Raw genomic sequence first — 13,388 nt, forward strand, 5'->3', positions numbered from 1 at the left:
TATACCACGGCTAAGGGCTGTTCTTAACCACGACGCAACGTGGAGTGCCTGGATACAGACCTTAGCCGTGGTATATTCGCCGTGGTATATTCGCCATATAGCACAAACCCCAGAGATGCCTTTATGCTATTATAAACTGGTTACCAACGTAATTAGAGCAGTAAAAATGCATATTTTGTCATACCCATGGTATACGGTCTGATATACCACGGCTGTCAGCCAATCAGCATTCAGGGCTCAAACCACCCAGTTTATAATTGAGGTTTAATACCAAGGCATGAAGTGGAGGGGTGTAATTTTCCTGCCCTACCCGGAATGGAGACAGCAGGTTTTCATGTGGTCGAGGTTAATTTTGGGATTCAGTGGTACGGTGCAGCTGTATGTGATTTTACAAAAATACACCTTGCTCTTTGTTTTTGTCTCCAAGTTGAAGACTTTAGCATGAAAGGTGAGGGAAGGGAACTTGGACCACCTGCTGATTGACCATTTTGTTTTATAGTGAAAACAATGACAAGATGAAATGTTCTGTGCTATAGCATAAAACTAACATCAGTTATTTTTTAATAGCCAGAGATTGTGTGTCAAATGGCACCCCCTATATTGTACACTTCTTTTGACCTGGGGCTGGGTATAGGGTTCCATTTGGGATGCAGTCAGATGGTGAACCAAACGGTTAACCAATATACATTTGTGAGTAAAATGGAACTGAAGTGAAAATGATTTCAGGAGCTTTTAGATTAATTTCATCTATAAAAACAAAAGGCAACCCGTTTCCTCTGTCACCTCCATCTAAAGAAACATCATATTTTGAATCCATCGCCATTCCCCTGACCTGCAGCTGAGTTGATGTTGAGTTTATTAAGTCGCAGAACGAGAGGCATAGCCACGTAGTATGTAGATAGAATGTCATTATGAATAACATACACACACAAAGCCTCAGCGTAGGCTAATGACATTCAACACCCCCAGGAAAACACACTTGCTCTTTATCTCCGGGCCTGTATAAACAGCCTGTTTGAGGTGGAAAGCTTGATTCACAAATGTAATAATTTACATTGCAAGGTGGTTACTGGTTACAGCCCTGGCCTGGATGGTGATGGCGGAGGGAGGGAGAGGCCAATGTAAATGCCAGCCCCAGCCTTATGGAGGGAATATGAACCTGATAGCTGCATGGGATGGTGGGAGGAAAAACAGAATGGAAGTTTGAACTGAAGGTTTATTTGAACATCTTGGTACATAAAATGTAATGTCATAGAATATATAAACCACCAGTAGCATAACCTTTTACCTCCTTTTGTACATGCTGTAGCAACCTTGCGCCACTAACAAATAGCAAAATACACACAGCAGTAGTTTAGTGTGTGGGAATTAGATTAGCTACTTGGGTAGTAGCTATCAGAAGAATGCTCTGGTCATCCTACAAAGCCTGTGGGGATATTTGGAAAGGATTGTGGTTTAAGAACTGACCCCTTTCACTGCTCCTCAGCACAATGTCTCTCACTCACACACACACACACACACACACACACACACACACACACACACACACACACACACACACACACACACACACACACACACACACAGAGTCTCATGGGCCTGTCTGCCGGGGCCAAAGCCTGTTAGCTCCAATTCGTACTGTGTGAGTTGATAATGAGGAGTGTCGGTCAGTTGACTTAAAGCCTCACAGCCCTGGGACTAGCGCTTTCTCTCTCTCTCCCTCTCTCTCTCTCGAAAGAACATGCATATTACTCTGCGTTTTTCAACCACTTTCTGTTATTATTTATTAAAACACACTGTTTTGCAATGAAGGTCTACAGTAGCCTCAACAGCACACTGTAGGGTAGCACTATGGTGTAGCCGGAGGACAGCTGGCTTCCGTCCAAATGCAGCTAGCTAGTTTAGCCCCTGCTCAAACAGAGGGATGCTATGTTAGCTATGACTATCCAACACAACACTGGAACTCTTCCAAGTCAAGGTAAGCTTTTGGTTTTACAAATGTATTGCCAGCGGGGCCCGCCGGTGTAAGTGCTAAACTGCTTACTGACTGTACACTGTAATGTTACTGCATGATTGTAGTGAGTTTACTAATGCTTTAGTTCTATTAGCTATGTTGACTGACGTTACTTTCGCTAATATGGGGACAACGATGTAGGCTTTGTGTAGCGGTTATGATATAGTTTGGCTTGGAATATTTTTTTTTTTGCCTGGTTACATACAGCTGATGTGTTGTGCATTGAAGTCCACAAGTGAAGGGAAAAAGTGAGAGAAGGAGAGTGAATAGATGCTAGAAGGAATACAACGTGGCTGCTCTGAAAGTGAACTGTGTTTACGCGTGATCAGGGGTGTATTCATTCCACCGATTCTGTTGAAAAACGTAAGCAAACGAAATGGGAATAAACATACAATAGACAAACAGTTGTTTGCAACTGTTGGACTAATGATTACACCCTAGATAAGCTAGATGCAGGCAAGAGTGTGCAAGGCGGTATTGAATGTGTCAGTCTGTCACCTCAAATTTTTATCTCGACCAGTGTGCACCAACGTTGTAAACTTTCATTAATAGGCTAGGTTGAAGCAACCTCATGATGTTTAGGGGAAATTTGAGGAACATGTAGTAGCCTAAACCTATCACGTTTACATTGAACTGGGTGAATGGAATATGAATGACAGTCATCCAATATGCTTGAATAGAAATATCTCCTCCTCATGGACTGCACCAGATTAGCCAGTTCTTGCTGTGAGATGTTACCCCACTCTTCCACCAAGGCACCTGCTAGTTCCCGGACATTTCTGGGGGGAATGGCCCTAGCCTTCACCCTCCGATCCAACAGGTCCCAGACGTGCTCAATGGGATTGAGATCCAGGCTCTTCGCTGGCCATGGCAGAACACTGACATTCCTGTCTTGCAGGAAATCGCGCACAGAACGAGCAGTATGGCTGGTGGCATTGTCATGCTGGAGGGTCATGTCAGGATGAGCCTGCAGGAAGGGTACCAAATGAGGGAGAAGTATGTTTTCCCTGTAACGCACAGCATTGAGATTGCCTGCCATGACAACAAGCTCAGTCCAATAATGCTGTGACACACCGCCCCAGACCATGACGGACCCTCCACCTCCAAATCGATCCCGCTCCAGAGTACAGGCCTCAGTGTAACGCTCATTCATTCGACGATAAACGCGAATCCGACCATCACCCCTTGTGAGACAAAACCGCAACTCATCAGTGAAGAGCACTTTTTGCCAGTCCTGTCTGGTCAAGCGACGGTGGGTTTGTACCCATAGGCGACGCTGTTGCCGGTGATGTCTGGTGAGGACCTGCCTTACAGCAGGCCTACATGCCCTCAGTCCAGCCTCTCTCAGCCTATTGCGGACAGTCTGAGCACTGATGGAGAGATTGTGCATTCCTGGTGTAACCCGGGCAGTTGTTGTTGCCATCCTGTACCTGTCCCGCAGGTGTGATATTCGGATGTACTGATCCTGTGCAGGTGGTGTTACAAGTGGTCTGCCACTGCGAGGACGATCAGCTGTCTGTCCTGTCTCCCTGTAGCGCTGTCTTAGGCATCTCACAGTATGGACATTGCAATTTATTGCCCTGGCCACTTCTGCAGTCCTCATGCCTCCTTGCAGCATGCCTAAGGCACGTTCACGCAGATGAGCAGGGTCCTTTCTGTTGGTGTTTTTCAGAGTCAGTAGAAAGGCCTCTTTTTAGTGTCCTAAGTTTTCATAAATGTGACCTTAATTGCCTACTGTCTGTAAGCTGTTATTGTCTTAACAACCGTTCCACAGGTGCTTGTTCATTAATTATGCCTTCCCTGTGGCTCAGTTGGTAGAGCATGGTGTGTGCAACGCCAGGGTTGTGGGTTCGATTCCCACGGGGGGCCAGTACAAAAAAAAAAACTTAAGTCGCTCTGGATAAGAGCATCTGCTAAATGACTAAAATGTAAATGTAAATTGTTTATGGTTCATTGAACAAGCATGGGAAACAATGTTTAAACCCTTTACAATGAATATCTATGAAGTTATTTGGATTTTTATGAGTTATCTTTGAAAGACAGGGTCCTGAAAAAGGGATTTTTTTTTTGTGGAATTCAGTTAGGTAAGTGGTTAGCTAGCTTCTTCCAATATCAAGCATTCACTTGGTAACAGCAGAGAATCCCCTGCTGGATCAAGGGCCTTTCTGGCTAATATTAGTTTTGTGTGTGCAGCAAACTGAGTAACATTTGAGTTACTTGTGTAGTTTAGTTTAGCATTCTCTGAGGATTCTAGTAATTGGCTTGTTAGCATTTTATTAGCATTCTGATGATGTTTTTTGGGCTTTGAATGTTAGGCTTTTTTTTTTTTTTACCCCTTTTTCTTACCAATTTCGTGGTAGCAGATTGGTAGGTAGTCTTGCCTCGTTGCTGCAACTCCCGTACGGATTCGAGAGCCGTGCGTCCTCCAAACCACAACCCAACCAAGCCGCACTGCTTCTTGACACAGTGCCCGCTTAACCTAGAAGCCAGCCACACCAATGTGTCGGAGGAAACAATGTACACCTGGCGACTGTGTCAGCGTGCATGCGCCCGGCCCGCCAAAGGGGTCGCTAGAGCGCGATGGGACAAGGACATCCCTGCTGGCCAAACCCTCCCCTACCCTGGAGACCTATGTGCGTCGCCCCATGGGTCTCCCGGTCGCGGCCGGCTGCGACAGAGCCTGGACTCGTACCAGAATCTCTAGTGGCACAGCTAGCACTATAATGACCACTGCGCCACTCGGAAAGCCCTAAATGTGTTATTTAAAAAAAAAAATACCTGCAGTCAACTTGTGCACTAGGTAATAGATACAGCAGATTGTGTTCATCATTTTGTTCATTATGAGTTTACCAGTACTATTTTCCCAAAACAGAGGTTTGAACCAGCAACATGTGTTTGCTTACAAAGAAAAATGGGAGCAAAATGGGAGCTTTGTGAGGTGAGTCACCCCTGCAGCGCAATTTAAGTGCAGTGAAATTATGAAATTTACTACAGTTTGCCAGCTATATATGTTAACTATCTAAATAAGTTATTTCCAGCTGGGTTTTGTTAACTAAAGTGGCTGATGTTAGCTTGCGAGATCAAGCTTCTTGGTAATAGCAGCAGAGACAATCCCCTCTTGGATTAAGATCCCAGCTGCCTAATATATTTGTGCGTGCTGTAAACTGCGTTGAGATACTTTATGAGCTGGGTTGTCTGTCCTAGGAGTAAATGTTTGCATGCGCTCGTTAGCATTTACCTAGCATCCACTATGAGAGTTCCTTAGTACTTGTTAGAATTTTGGTAAGGGATGTTTTTGGGGATTTCTTCTGTTTCCCCGCAAAAAATAGCACCCTTGTGTGCACTACCGGTAATACCGTATAACCCTGGATGGCAGAGGCATGGTATGGAAATCTGTATACCGCCCAATCCTAAACCGTAGTCTTGGACTAAGAAGCACTTTTAATTGATATTCTCCATAGATCTTCCTTTTGAATCCAGGATAAGGCTCAATCTGTATCTGGGAAACCGTCCCTGTATGTGTAGATTTTAGTGTTCCTTTCCTATATACTGTGCATATGTTGTGTCACGAACCGGCTCGAAGCCCGTAACATAAAGGGAGACAACGTGGAGATAAAGAATAACAAAATATATTTATTAACTGAAGTAAAGTAAATACAATTAACAATGGTGTGTGTTTAGTCAGTAGTGTGAGTGGTCGCGTGTATACATGTGATAATGAGGGGTGTTGAAAGGTGCCAACGCACACAAACCAAATAGCCACAACCAAAATCTGTCTGTGTCTGCATGGAGAGAGTCTCCCCAATGAATGTGGAAGAGGTGCATTTATCCTGGGACACACACCCGGTCCCAGGTGTTTCCCATGTAGCTGACGACCCTCCCAACTCCGCCCACCGGCATCCTAATAAGGAAACAAGAGCAAATAGAGAGAATACGGCAGACAGAGTGGGAGAGTCGTCACAGTTGCATATGGGTTGACTTAAGCATTTCTTTGTGTTTAAAACTACAGAAGAACAGAGGCATCATTCCCTTTTGTAGGCCCGCGGACCAATGAAAACAGTGTATGGATGTGGGTACACAGACCCACGAGTCACTGCGGCCCCTCATGAGTAAAAATTTTTTGTGGCCCACATCAAACTTGCCCATCCCTGATCTAGAGCCATTTTTCTATAAATATGTACTGAAAACACTGTTGTGTGTTTGTGCACGTGTATATGTGCGCGTGTTACCGTTACTCTGAAACAATGGAGGTGTCAGGGTGAATTATCTCTCTTCTCTGGCTGAGTGCTTAGAGATGTACCCGGAGTTTTGCTGAGTTGCAGGTGAATGAGTTGTTTTTCTTCTTTTCCTTCCCTTGTCTTTTTCCCCCTCCCTTTCTTTTGCTTTTCACTCTTGAGGTTCTCTAACAAGGTTGTTGGAAGAGGATAAGGTGTGTTAACTGAATAATTTACACAGAATGCTCTTGATGTATTTAATATAGAGCCTGACAGAGTGGCCAGGGGTCCCCAACCACCCACCTGGCTGGTAGCCTGGTGTGTTAAACGAAACGTTCCTTTGTCTAATGTTGGGGCAGAGCAGCAGGCGCTCGGCCGCACGTCACCACAATCTGTGTGTCTAATGGATGCCTTAAAAATACTATCAGAAATAATGTGATTTTACAGTAGTATATTTAGTTAATTCAGCCTATATGTACGGTTTGTGTTCCAGGGGCCCGTGGAGAGGTTCAGGGAGAGGAGCAGACCTCTGGCACCGACCCTGGAAGAGAGGAGGGACCACCACATAGAAAGAAGGGGCCACAACAGAAGGAGGACGGAACAATGCCATTGGTAATACATTTATTTTATTACATTTTTCATTTATGCTGTGTGTTTGAGATGGGGCTGGGCGATATGACAAAAATATAATATCACAATATTTTTTCACATTTTGGACTGTCTTTTATGTCGTTGAATAATAAAAGTTCTAAATTTGCTTTATGAGTAGTGTGTGACCCCAGGGTGGAAACACATTCTAAGTGATTTCAATGGGTCTCTCTCCATTCTGATTTGTTTTATACTGTTCAGTTAAAAAAACTTCTAGGGGACCCTATAATCTTTGGCTACATTAAAGGTTTTCTCTTAGCTACTTCGCCGAATCCTCTTTGATTTAAAAGATACTGTTGCACAAACAACATGCTGATTTAGGCCTACACCATCACTGGTACCAGGCTGTATAACTAGCTACATTTAATGTGACTCAGTACATTTATTAGCTAGCCAGCTAACTAGCAATTAGCATTTTTAAAATGTATTTAACTAGGAAAGTCAGTTAACAAATTCTTATTTACAATGACGGCCTAGGAACAGTGGGTTAACTGCCTTGTTCAGGGGTAGAACGACAGATTTTTACCTCGGGAATTCGATCTAGCAACTTTTCGGTTACTGGCCCAACGCTCTAACCACTAGGCTACCTGCCTACCCAGGTAGCGGCCCAACAGGACTAGCTGCCGCCCCATGGATGCGCCCCAGGTAGCGGCCCAACAGGACTAGCTGTTTGCAGATGTAAGAAACACAAACTAATAGTGTAATTGTAGAACGCTGGTGGATTTATATTAGGAAGCAAAGTTGAAACTGCAATGTAGTCATCAACATTGTTGCATGTGCTGCATTGACCATGCAGAGACTGAACGCAAGTGTCTCATGGTCGAGCAACAACAAATACGCTCCTTAAGTGACCGGGGCGGGGCTAGGTCTGTGTGGAAAGCAGCATGGTGCGAGAGAGTGGAGAGAGATGACTCAAGTGGCAGAGTAAACTATATTTAGCGAACCAAACATTCAAATACCGTTATAGAAGGTAAAGTAAAAACCCAAACCAGTCCGTGCATCAATACCGGTATATCGCAAAAAACGGTATACCGCCCAGCCCTAGTTTGAGATAGACTTGCACAAAATATTGTTATGTCATAGGAAAGATTAAAAGCTTCTCCATGCATCACAAAGATCTGTCGACGTAAAGGGGGAGAAACTCCCTAAAAGCCTGCCATACCTCGAATATCCTGGAATCAGAGATGACCGTTTCCCACCCTCGCTTCTTATCATGTCCTGTTTACACAGACAGCCAGAGCAAAAGAGCGCCAAACGAACGTATCCACATCTCATCTCCTGTGTGTGATCCTCCTCTCCTCCTCCCAGGAGAGTCAAATCCCTCAGCTATCATTGACCTCGTTATAAAAATAGATAATCTAACGCCGCCATCACATCTTTTACCATCTCCTCTTTTCATCAACTCTGTACTGTAATGGCTGACAGGACTGAATGAGTTGATCCTGAATGGCCTCCTGTCCTTGCCATGACAGGTTGGGGGTCATGGAGGAAAGGAAGCTATCTGCCTCGATTGAGACACTGCCACTGTGTTCCCTCTGCTTTATGCCTCCTCTTTTGAGGTCCATTAAAACTAGCTAGTGAGGGTAAGGTTGTGTCTGTCTGTGTGTGTGGTTAATTTAACAGCATCACTGAAGGTAACTACAGTAATTACCCAGGGTTCCCTTTGATCCTGCCAGACAATGTTTCCCAGGTTCTAATGCCCATCAAAGACTCTGGAGCAGCTGCTCAATTTGTGCAGTAACCTTTTCTAACTCTGCTGAGACGAGAGGGAGACAGGCGTCCTTTCACCTTTCCCTCTCTATACCTCAGGAATGAGCACTGCGTTTTTCAGTTTGTCGCTAACTAACCAGACCTGGGTTCAAGTGGTATTTGATTTATTTTCAAATACTTTTCAGCATTTGATTGGAGTGCCTAGACGTGTGGGTTTTGCCGTTTTTGGACTATTCCATTGGTTCCATTGTGCCAGGCTAGCTCAAACAAGCACAGTTAGTCATTGAAGGATTGAAAATAAATGTTGAACCCAGTGTGTGTGCTTAGTCCCCTTCTGTACTCCCTGTTCACCAACGACAGTGTGTCCATGCATGACTCCAACACCACCAGCTGATGACACGACGGTGGTAGGCCTGATCACCGACGACGACGAGACAGCCTACAGGGAGGAGGTCAGAGACCTGGCTGTGTGGTGCCAGCACAACAAGGCTCAGAAAATTGCCAAAGACCCAGCCACCCAAGCCATAGACTGTTCACTCTGCTACCGCATGGCAAGAGGTACCGATGCACCAAGGCTGGGACCAAAAGGCACCGGAACAGCTTCTATCCCCAAGCCATAAGACTGCTAAACAGTTAATCAAATGGCCACCCAGACTATTGCATTGACCCTTTTTTGCACAGACTCTACCCACACACTCACACACACTGACACGCCAACACACGCACTACATACGCTCACACACACATACTTTCACACCACTTACATTGCTGCTACTCTGTTTATTATCTATCCTGATTGGCTAGTTGCTTTTACCCCTACCTACATGTACACATGTCATTTGACAAACTTCACTGTAACATTTTACAGTAATTTCCTTTTTTTCAGAGTAATGAACAAATTCTAGTAAAATTACAGTAATTATCTCTTAATTCAAAAATCTTCCTGTAATTTTACAGTTAACCTTTTCATATGTGAGTTCCAAATATATCTAACGGTCACCCCAGTGTGAGTTGTTTTATGTACGCGATGTCAGTATGCACTGTTCGCAACAGGACAGTAAACACGTGCTGCCTGCTAATTACAGTTGAAGTCGGAAGTTTACATACACTTAGGTTGGAGTCATTAAAACTTGTTTTTCAACCACTCCACAAATTTCTTGTTAACAAACTAGTCCTATATCGACATCACCTGAAAGGCCGTTCAGCAAGGAAGAAGCTCCAGAACCGCCATAAAAAAGCCAGACAACGGTTTGCAACTGCACATGGGGACAAAGATAGTACTTTTTGGAGAAAAAAGGGGGAGGCTTGCAAGCTGAAGAACACCATCCCAACCATGAAGCACAAGGATGGCAGCATCATGTTGTGGGGGTGCTTTGCTGCAGGAGGGACTGGTGCACTTAACAAAATAGATGGCTTCATGAGGCAGGAAAATTATGTGGATATATTGAAGCAACATCTCAAGACATCAGTCAGGAAGTTGACGCTTGGTTGCAAATGGGTCTTCCAAATGGATAAGGACCCCAAGCATACTTCCAAAGTTGTGGCAAAATGGCTTAAGGACAACAAAGTCAAGGTATTGGAGTGGCCATCACAAAGCCCTGACCTCAATCCTATAGAAAATGTGTTGGCATAACTGAAAAAGCATGTGCGAGTAAGGAGGCCTACAAACCTGACTCTGTTACACCAGCTCTGTCAGGAGGAATGGGACAAAATTCACCCAACTTATTGTGGGAACCTTGTGGAAGGCTACCCGAAACGTTTGAGCCAAGTTAAACAATTTAAAGGAAATGCTACCAAATACTGAATGAGTGCATGTAAACTTCTGACCCACTGGGAATGTGATGAAAGTTTTTCTGCATTGACCCCTTTTTGCACTAGCTCTTTTGAGTCATCACATACATTTCTGTTACTGTTTATTATCTATCGTGTTGCCTAGTCACTTTATCCCTACTAAGATGTACATACAGTGCCTTTGGAAAGTACCCCTTGACTTTTTCCACATTTTGTTACTTTGCAGCCTTATTGTAAAATGTATAACATTTTTTTTTATCCTCTTCAATCTACACACGATACCCCATAATGACAAAGCAAAAACAGGTTTTTAGAAATGTTTGCTAAACAAATACCTTATTTACATAAATATTCAGATCCTTTGCTATGCGACTTGAAATTGTGCTCTGGTGCATCCTGTTTCCATTGCTCATCCTTGGTATTTCTGCAGCTTGATTGGAATCAATCTGTGGTAAATTCAATTGATTGGACATGATTTGGAAGGCACACACCTGTCTATATAAGGTCCCACAGTTGACAGTGCATGTCAGAGCAAAGACCAAACAGTGAGGTCGAAGGAATTGTCCGTAGAGCTCCGAGACAGGATTGTGTCGAGGCAGAGATCTTGGGAAGGGTACCAAACAAATTATTCAGCATTGAAGGTCCCCAAGAACACAGTGGCCTCCATCATTCTTAAATGGAAGAAATTTGGAACCACCAAGACTCTTCTTAGAGCTGGCCACCCAGCAATCAGGGGAGAAGGGCCTTGATCATGGGAGGTGACCAAGATCCTGATGATCACTCTGACAGAGCTTCAGAGCTCCTCTGTGGACATGGGAGAACCTTCCAGAAGGACAACCATTACATTTTACACTTTAGTCATTGAGCAGACGCTCTTATCCAGAGCGACTTACAGTAGTGAATGCATACATTTCATTTCATGCATTTATTTTTTTGTACTGGCCCCCCGTGGGAATCGAACCCACAACCCTGGCGTTGCACACACCATGCTGGCGGTGCAAACACCATGCTCTACTAACTGAGCCACAGGGAAGACCATCTCTGCAGCACTCCACCAATCAAGCCTTTATGGTAGTGGCCAGACGGAAACCAATCCTCAGTAAAAGGCACATGACAGCCCGCTTGGAGTTTGCTAAAAGGCACCTAAAGGACTCTCAGACCATGAGAAACAAGATTTTTCTGGTCTGATGAAACCAAGATTGAACTCTTTGGCCTGAATGCCAAGCGTCAAGTCTGGAGGAATCCTGGTACCATCCCTACGGTGAAGCATGGTGGTGGCAGCATCATGCTGTGGGGATGTTTTTCAACGGCAGGGACTGGGAGACTAGTCAGGATTGAGGGAAAGATGAATGGAGCAACGTACAGAGAGATCCTTGATGAATCTTTTTTTATTTTTTTAGTTTTACATACCGTGATATAATATTTTGGCCACATCGCCCAGCCCTGCTCCAGAGCACTCAGGACCTAAAACTGGGGTGAAGATTCACCTTCCAACCGGACAGAGCCTAAGAACACAGCCAAGACAATGCAGTAGTGGCTTCGGGACAAGTTCCTTGAGTGGCCTAGCCAGAGCCCGAATTGAACCTGATCAAACATCTCTGGAGAGACCTGAAAGGGGTCTGAATACTCATGTAAATGTGAAATTTCAGTTTTATATTTTTATACATTTGCAAAAATTTCTAAAATTACTTTTTGCTTTGTCATTATGGGGTATCAATTTCAGCAGTTTTAGATTTAGGCTGTAACTTAACAAATTGTGGGAAAAGTCAAGGGGTCTGAATACTTTACGAAAGCACTATCTACCTCAATTACCTCGTACCCCAGCACATCGTCTAGGTACTGGTACCCCGTGTATATAGCCAAGTTATCGTTACTCATTGTGTATTTATTCCTTGTTTATTATTTTTCTTTTTTTTCTGCATTATTTGGAAGTAAGCATTTCACCCTTAATCCACACTTGTATTTTACGAACCATGTGACAAATATTTACTTTTTATTTTTTTGAACCACAAGACCCATTTTTATACTAGCATCAGGCTCTAAGTACTAATACTCCAGGCTACAGTACTTTTTATGTAAATTAAGAGGGTGTTGCCTTGACCTGCTTTTGGAAACTTCATATCACCTCTTAGAGGAGAACCTGTGGGATGATCTGCATATTCCTGTGATCTTCATCAACCAGGTCTCAGGGAGCAGTCATCATTAAAGAAAAAGAGGATGGCGAGACAGACTGGGTGCCTCTTACGCTAGCCCTTCTGCTACCTATACCTGACGCTGCTAGCACTACCACTCCCCCACCGTAAGATCGCCCTTCTTTGAAGCATGAAGCTGCCCTTCGCTTCAAACAGCTCCTTGAGGTGCGGTCAAAGCCACTCTGTCCTTCACCACCCAGTCCAGTGATAGAGGTGCACTGCCCTTGCATAGAGGGATTGTTTTCCTCCTCTCTTTCTTTCCTTTCTCCTCTCTGTTTCTCTGTCCCTCCGTTCGTGACGTCCCTGAACCGGCTCACACAGACAGAGCTGTGTTTTATACACACACAGACAGAAAGAGAATTTCCCCACCTCTCTGACTGCACCCCTCGTTCTCCCGTTTCGTCTGCTCTGTGTATACAGTACATAGGGCCTAAAATTAGAAAGCCACAAGATCCTTTCCTTCCTAGCAGAGGAGCCCCATTAAACGAGTTCTCCCATAGCACTGCGATGTTGTCATTTAGGTGGGACTAGAGAAGCAGGTGTTTTCTTACGCCCTATTCCCACTACGGGACATGAAGGAGAGTCTGAGGAGCGGGGTGGTGAAAGAGAATTCTCCTTTTCAATTCACATTACAGTACATCCTTGCCTTGTCTTTGGTGGTGGCTGGCAACGTGCCATTCTTAGTCAGCAGCTCAAATTGACCGTAAATATCACAGTAGCCAGTAAGCACAAACTATTCAACAATGACAGAAGCTTTTCTTTTACAACATATTACACAATTGAATAATGCAACCAAACCATATTACATGCTTGAATAAT

General features: G+C 44.2%; 1 protein-coding gene across 1 annotated transcript in view; it reads left to right on the forward strand.

Moving 5' to 3' along the window:
• Positions 1-13,388, forward strand: part of LOC106578558 (zinc finger protein 438) — a 92,392-nt gene that overhangs the window by 56,052 nt on the left and 22,952 nt on the right. The window contains exon 2 of the mRNA XM_014157536.3: positions 6,722-6,840. The gene's annotated coding sequence lies outside the window, so the exon portion shown is untranslated. The remainder of the gene's footprint in view (positions 1-6,721; positions 6,841-13,388) is intronic.

This window comes from Salmo salar, chromosome 19 (genome assembly GCF_965601325.2).
Source record: "Salmo salar chromosome 19, fSalSal1, whole genome shotgun sequence".
In the NCBI taxonomy this organism is placed as follows: domain Eukaryota; kingdom Metazoa; phylum Chordata; class Actinopteri; order Salmoniformes; family Salmonidae; genus Salmo; species Salmo salar.